The following is a 6,000-nucleotide window of genomic DNA, read 5'->3' as shown; positions in this document are numbered from 1 at the left end:
ATTCAAGATGAGAATGAGGTGCATCAAGCACCCCGCCTCGTACCTTACGAGATTACTTACAACCGGAGGGGGTGAGTACGCCCTCATGCATGGTTTTTCCTGAGAATGCAGGACACATGGATATCAAGCCAAGGGTGATCCAACTCCTCCCTAAATTTCATGGGCTTAAGTCAGAGAATCCTTACTTACATTTAAAAGAATTTGACGAGATCATAGCTACCTTATACTTTCTTAACGTGTCTGATGACACGGTCAGGTTGAAACTCTTTCCCTTTTCTTTGAAAGAGAAAGCCAAGACGTGGTTACATTCACTACGTCCTCGATCAATTGGCAGATGGAATGACATGACAAGGGAGTTCATTAAGAAGTTTTTTCCATACCATAAGACAAACACCCTAAGAAAGTCGATCATGAACTTCGCCCAAAGGGAAGATGAAACATTCTTCCAATGTTGGGAGCGGTTCAAGGATCTTGTCAGTTCATGCCCACAACATGGTTTTGAAACGTGGCGCATCACGAACTTTTCTATGATGGACTGACATCTCCCATGCGCCAATTAGTCGAGACGATGTGTAATGGGGAGTTTATGAATAAAGGAGTCGATGAAGTGTGGGATTACTTTGATAAACTTGCTGAGAACACACAAACATGGGACATCTCCCCTAGACCTAGTACTACGTCTAGGCCGACTCATTCCAAGGAAAGGGGTGGAATGTATCTCCTGAGAGAAGACGATAATATTAATGCTAAGGTAGCTAATCTCACTAGGAAACTCGAGGCCATGGAATTTAAGAAGGATAAGGCTAAGGAAATTGTTTGTAGCATCTGTGGTTGCAACATTCATTCTACTGAAAACTGCAACTATCTCCGCCTTTCAAGAGGTATTAAATGAGCAATCCAATGTCAGTAAGCAATTACCAAAGACCTTTCGGTGGGCCCACCTCTAACACATACAATCCTGGCCCAGTGTATCCAAACTTTCGTTGGAGGAATGGACAAACCGCTACTCCTCAAGGTTACCTAAATCAAAATCCAACTCAAGAGAAACCTCAAGAGGATTCGGTTCAAACATTTTCAAAAGCAAGAGTTTTTCAATCGGGGTATGCTACAGCCTTCCAAGACCTAACAAAAGCAATACAAGGACTTAAGGTGAACATACGATTGGGAACAAGGAGCTTCCCAACCTCTTTCTAATCCTAAACCGCAATATAAAGTTAGCGACCCAAGCTCTTCAAATCAGATGGAGCAAGCTAAATCCATCACCACTCTTAGATCATTGACAAAACCATTCCGGTTATGGCTGAAAAGCCTAAGGACCCGGAAGTGGATAAAGAAGATGGATCTAGCCATGCCCCACCAGAGTTAGAACCGGAACCTCAAGGAAAGTCGGTTGCTCCATTTCCCAAATGGTTGGTTGCACCAAAATCGCTCTCTGACTCTCAAGATATTCTAGAGGTATTGAAACAAGTGAAGGTCAACATTCCACTACTTGATGCCGTGAAACAAATACCTTCATATGCCAAATTCCTGAAAGACTTATGTACGACCAAAAGACAGCAAAATATTCAAAAGAAAATCTTCCTGACTGAGAAAGTGAGTGCCATCCTAAAGCAAGATGTGCCGTAAAAATTCAAAGACCCCGGTAGCCCAACCATATCATGTGTAATTGGGGACCATCGAATTGATCACGCACTTCTTGACTTAGGAGCGAGTATTAATCTTATCCCCTACTCGGTATATAAACAGTTGGGCTTAGGTGAATTAAAACCCACCTTAACCACACTACAACTTGCTGATCGCTCTGTTCGTATACCAAGAGGGATAATTGAGGATGTATTGGTCCAGGTTGATCAATTTTACTACCCAGTTGATTTCATCACCCATCGGTAACACAAGCACTCAGATTCCCGTCATTCTTGGTCGCCCATTCCTTGCCACTTCAAACACAATTATCAATTGCAGGAATGGTGTCATGAGTATGTCTTTCGGGAACATGACATTAGAAATGAATATCTTTTTCAACACAGCCAGACGGATAGAGGAAGATGACGATATCTACGATATTAACATGATCGATACTTTCGTGGATGACAGGATACCCCTTACCTTATCCTCTGATCCTCTAGAGACGTGCATGGCCCACTCCTATGAGTTTGATGATGACATAATTAGGGAGACGTGTGCCATGCTTGATGCGGTACCGGTGCTTGAAGTTAATCGGTGGAGGCCACAATTTGAAGAGTTACCCCAAACTGATGAAGTGCCTCTACCGTCTAACCTCAAGCCACCGAAGCTTGACCTAAAATCTTTGCCCTCTGATTTAAAACATGCATACTTAGGTCAAGATGAGACATACCCGGTGGTGATTTCTGCCCACCTTGAGAAAGAACAAGAGAGTATGCTCATATTTACTCTCCTGGAGCATAAGGGAGCCCTTGGATGGACAATCGCGGACCTCAAGGGAATCGACCCCTCGATTTGTACTCACCGCATATATCTTGAGGATAATGCGAAGACCGCTCGGCAACCACAACGTAGACTAAATCCAAACATGAAGGAAGTGGTTAAGGCCGAGGTTCTTAAACTATTGAATGTGGGTATCATATACCCTATATCTGATACTCAATGGGTGAGTCCAACTCAGGTGGTTCCTAAGAAGTCCGGGATCACCATCGTAGCCAATGCCAAGAATGAACTCGTGCCGACTAGAGTCACTACTGGTTGGAGGATGTGCATTGACTACAGAAAATTAAATACCGTCACGAGGAAAGACCACTTTCCTTTGCCCTTCATTGATCAGATCTTGGAAAGGTTAGCTGGTCATTCCTATTACAATTTCCTTGACGGGTATTCGGGCTACAACCAGATAGAGATCGCCCCTGAAGATCAAGAAAAGACTACGTTTACATGTCCCTACGGCACCTTTGCTTACCGAAGGATGCCGTTTGGACTATGTAATGCTCTGCCACCTTGCGATGTATGATGAGCATATTTTCGACATGGTAGGGCAATATTTAGAGGTCTTCATGGACGATTTCTCTGTCTTCGGTTCATCTTTCGAGTGCTTGGAAAGTCTTAAATGCATGCTGTTGAAGAGATGTGAAGAAAAGAACTTGGTACTTAATTGGGAGAAATGTCATTTCATGGTTCGAAGGAAATTGTCCTTGGACACATTATTTCATCCAAAGGAATCGAGGTGGATAAGGCAAAGATCGATCTTATCTCTAACCTACCTCCACCCAAGAACATAAGGGACGTGCGATCCTTCCTAGGACACGCCGGGTTTTTAGAAGATTCATAAAGGACTTTAGTCTCATCTCTCGTCCTCTATGTAATCTACTTCAAAAGGATGCACCATACGAGTGGACTGAACCATGTCAGGAAGCTTTCACTAAGCTTAAGTGCATGTTGACCAGTGCACCTATCATACAGCCACCCGATTGGAGCATTCCTTTTGAACTTATGTGCGACGCGTCTGATTATGCTCTTGGGGCGGTTCTATGCCAGCGAAAAGATAAGAAACCCTACGTCATTCACTACGCAAGTAGGACTCTAAATCCCGCCCAAGTGAACTACTCGACTACGGAAAAAGAACTCTTAGCCGTAGTGTTCGCCTTGGACAAATTTAGGTCCTACTTGATTGGATCCAAGATGATCATTTACACTGATCATGCAGCTCAAGTATCTTCTTGCTAAGAATGATGCTAAGCCCCGCCGATACGATGGATCCTCCTACTCCAGAATTTGACCTAAAGATAAAAGATAAAAAGGGAGTAGAGAACGTAGTGGTGACCATCTTTCTCGCCTTAATCCCTCCGATTCCCTTGAAACAACACATATCAATGACATGTTCCCGATGAACAATTGTTTCGAGTCTCCCATTCACCTTGGTTCACGATATTGCTAATTATCTTGCCACAGTTCCATACCAACACATTGGATTGCGCAAGATAAGAAGAAAATTTTCACCAAGGTACGTAACTTTTTTCGGGATGATCCGTATTTGTTTAAATATTGCCCAGACCAAATCCTGAGGAGATGTGTGCCAGACGATGAGCATCAAAGTATCATCTCCTTTTGTCACTCACAGGCCTGTGGTGGTCACTTTTCTGCTAAAAAGACCATGGCCAAGATTTTGCAGTGTGGCTTTTACTGGCCCACTATGTTCAGGAATACTCACGAGTTTTGCAAAGTTTGTGAGCGTTGTCAAAAATTGGGAGCGTTGTCCCGTCAAAATATGATGCCTTTGAACCCCATTCTTATCATCGAGGCATTTGATTGCTGGGGCATCGATTTCATGGGGCCATTCCCCCAATCTTTTGGGAATTTATATATTTTGCTTGCCGTAGACTATGTCACTAAATGGGTCGAAGCGATTCCATGTCGAACTAATGACCATCGCACGGTCATTAAATTCCTAAAAAAAAACATCCTTTCCCGATTTGGAATACCTCGAGCTATCATTAGTGATGGGGGCTCACACTTTTGTAATAGACCATTTGAGAGTTTAATGAAGAAATACGGCATCTCTCATAAGGTGAGCACCCCATACTACCCACAGACAAGCGGGCAAGTTGAGATTTCTAATAGGGAGATCAAACACATTTTGAAAAAAATGGTTAACCCTGACCGTAAGGATTGGTCAATTCGATTGACCGATGCCTTATGGGCGTACCGTACTACATTTAAAACCCCTATTGGAATGTCTCTCTTTAAACTTGTCTATAGGAAAGCTTGCCACGTGCATGTGGAGCTGGAACATAAAGCGTACTGGGCGATCAAAAATCTTAATTTCAATCTCTGGACAGCGCTGGCTCGCTACGCAAACTTCAGTTAAATGAACTCGAAGAAATCCGGAACGACGCTTATGAGAACTCGAAAATTTACAAGGATAAGATGAAGGTGTTTCATGACCAACATATTTTACGAAAATCATTCACGCCAGGCCAGAAAGTCCTCTTGTATAACTCTCGATTACATCACTTTCCGGGTAAGCTTCGATCTCGTTGGACCAGCCCTTTTACTTTTATCACCGCTTACTCTCATGGGGCCGTCGAGATAAGAGACCCCGACAATGGCAAGGAGTTTAAAGTAAATGGACATCGCTTAAAGCCATTTGTCGAGAAATTTGATTCAGAGGACATGTCCATACCTCTGACTGATCCTGTTTACCAGGATTGATCTCCTAGTCTGATGGAGGTATAGGTAGGTTTCCTGTTTTCATAGGAATAGGATTTCATTTTTGTTATTTTTATTTTACTTCTGTTGGTTTCTCTCATGTGCTGACCCGATCTTACGTAGATATCTTTGGAAAGTCTTTTGATTCTTTCGTCTAGGTATTCTCTTTCCATCACTCTTATATTTTTGTTGTCCCATGTGCATTGCATGCTTTTTTTTTTACATTGAGGACAATGTAGTTTTAGTTGGGGTGGGAGATTAGGTTTCCTAATCAGCATTTTCATGGTCTTGAGCAAAAATTGTGAAAATTTTTGATATTTTTTTTGGACTTTCTTGTGAATTTGAAGGGATTTTGACGGCCATCTAGGTCACTTAGAATTTCAAGATACGTGATGTTGGTAATTTAAGACGCTTGGATTCAGTATCTGTTGGATTTCATAGTTAAGTTTGAATTGTTAATCCAAGATTAGAAGTTGTAAACATTGATTGAGTTATGATCTCACATGTCACATCTCGCTTTCACATTAAGGTTTCAGTTTGATATTGAAGGATTTACTTAGTACTCACTAAGCTTGAAAGGAACTAACCTGAGAAATTGAAAGGATTGGGCGAATGGTCTACACCATAGGTTTGCTCCCTATAGGTGTAGATTTAATTCCCTATAAATGATATGTGAAAAATTTGGGTGTACAGTCTTCATCATAGGTTTGCTCCCTGTAGGTGAGGATTTGATTCCCCTTATTGGTGTCACTTTTAATGGAAAAATCAAAAGCTGAAGGAATGAAAAGATGATCTTTGAGGCAAGTTTTGGTTATCATGAAT

The 6,000-nt window shown here is 42.1% G+C and overlaps 1 non-coding gene across 1 annotated transcript; it reads right to left on the bottom strand.

Moving 5' to 3' along the window:
- Positions 1-392: 392 nt before the first annotated feature.
- Positions 393-499, bottom strand: LOC131232112 (small nucleolar RNA R71). Its single transcript, XR_009164715.1, has one exon. It is a non-coding gene; the product is annotated as a small nucleolar RNA R71 (small nucleolar RNA).
- Between the last annotated feature and the right edge of the window lie 5,501 nt (positions 500-6,000).

This window comes from Magnolia sinica, chromosome 17 (genome assembly GCF_029962835.1).
Source record: "Magnolia sinica isolate HGM2019 chromosome 17, MsV1, whole genome shotgun sequence".
NCBI classification, from domain to species: Eukaryota; Viridiplantae; Streptophyta; class Magnoliopsida; order Magnoliales; family Magnoliaceae; genus Magnolia; species Magnolia sinica.
The sequence above is the reverse complement of the archived record's forward strand: the minus strand, read 5'-3'. Positions and strand labels throughout refer to the sequence as shown.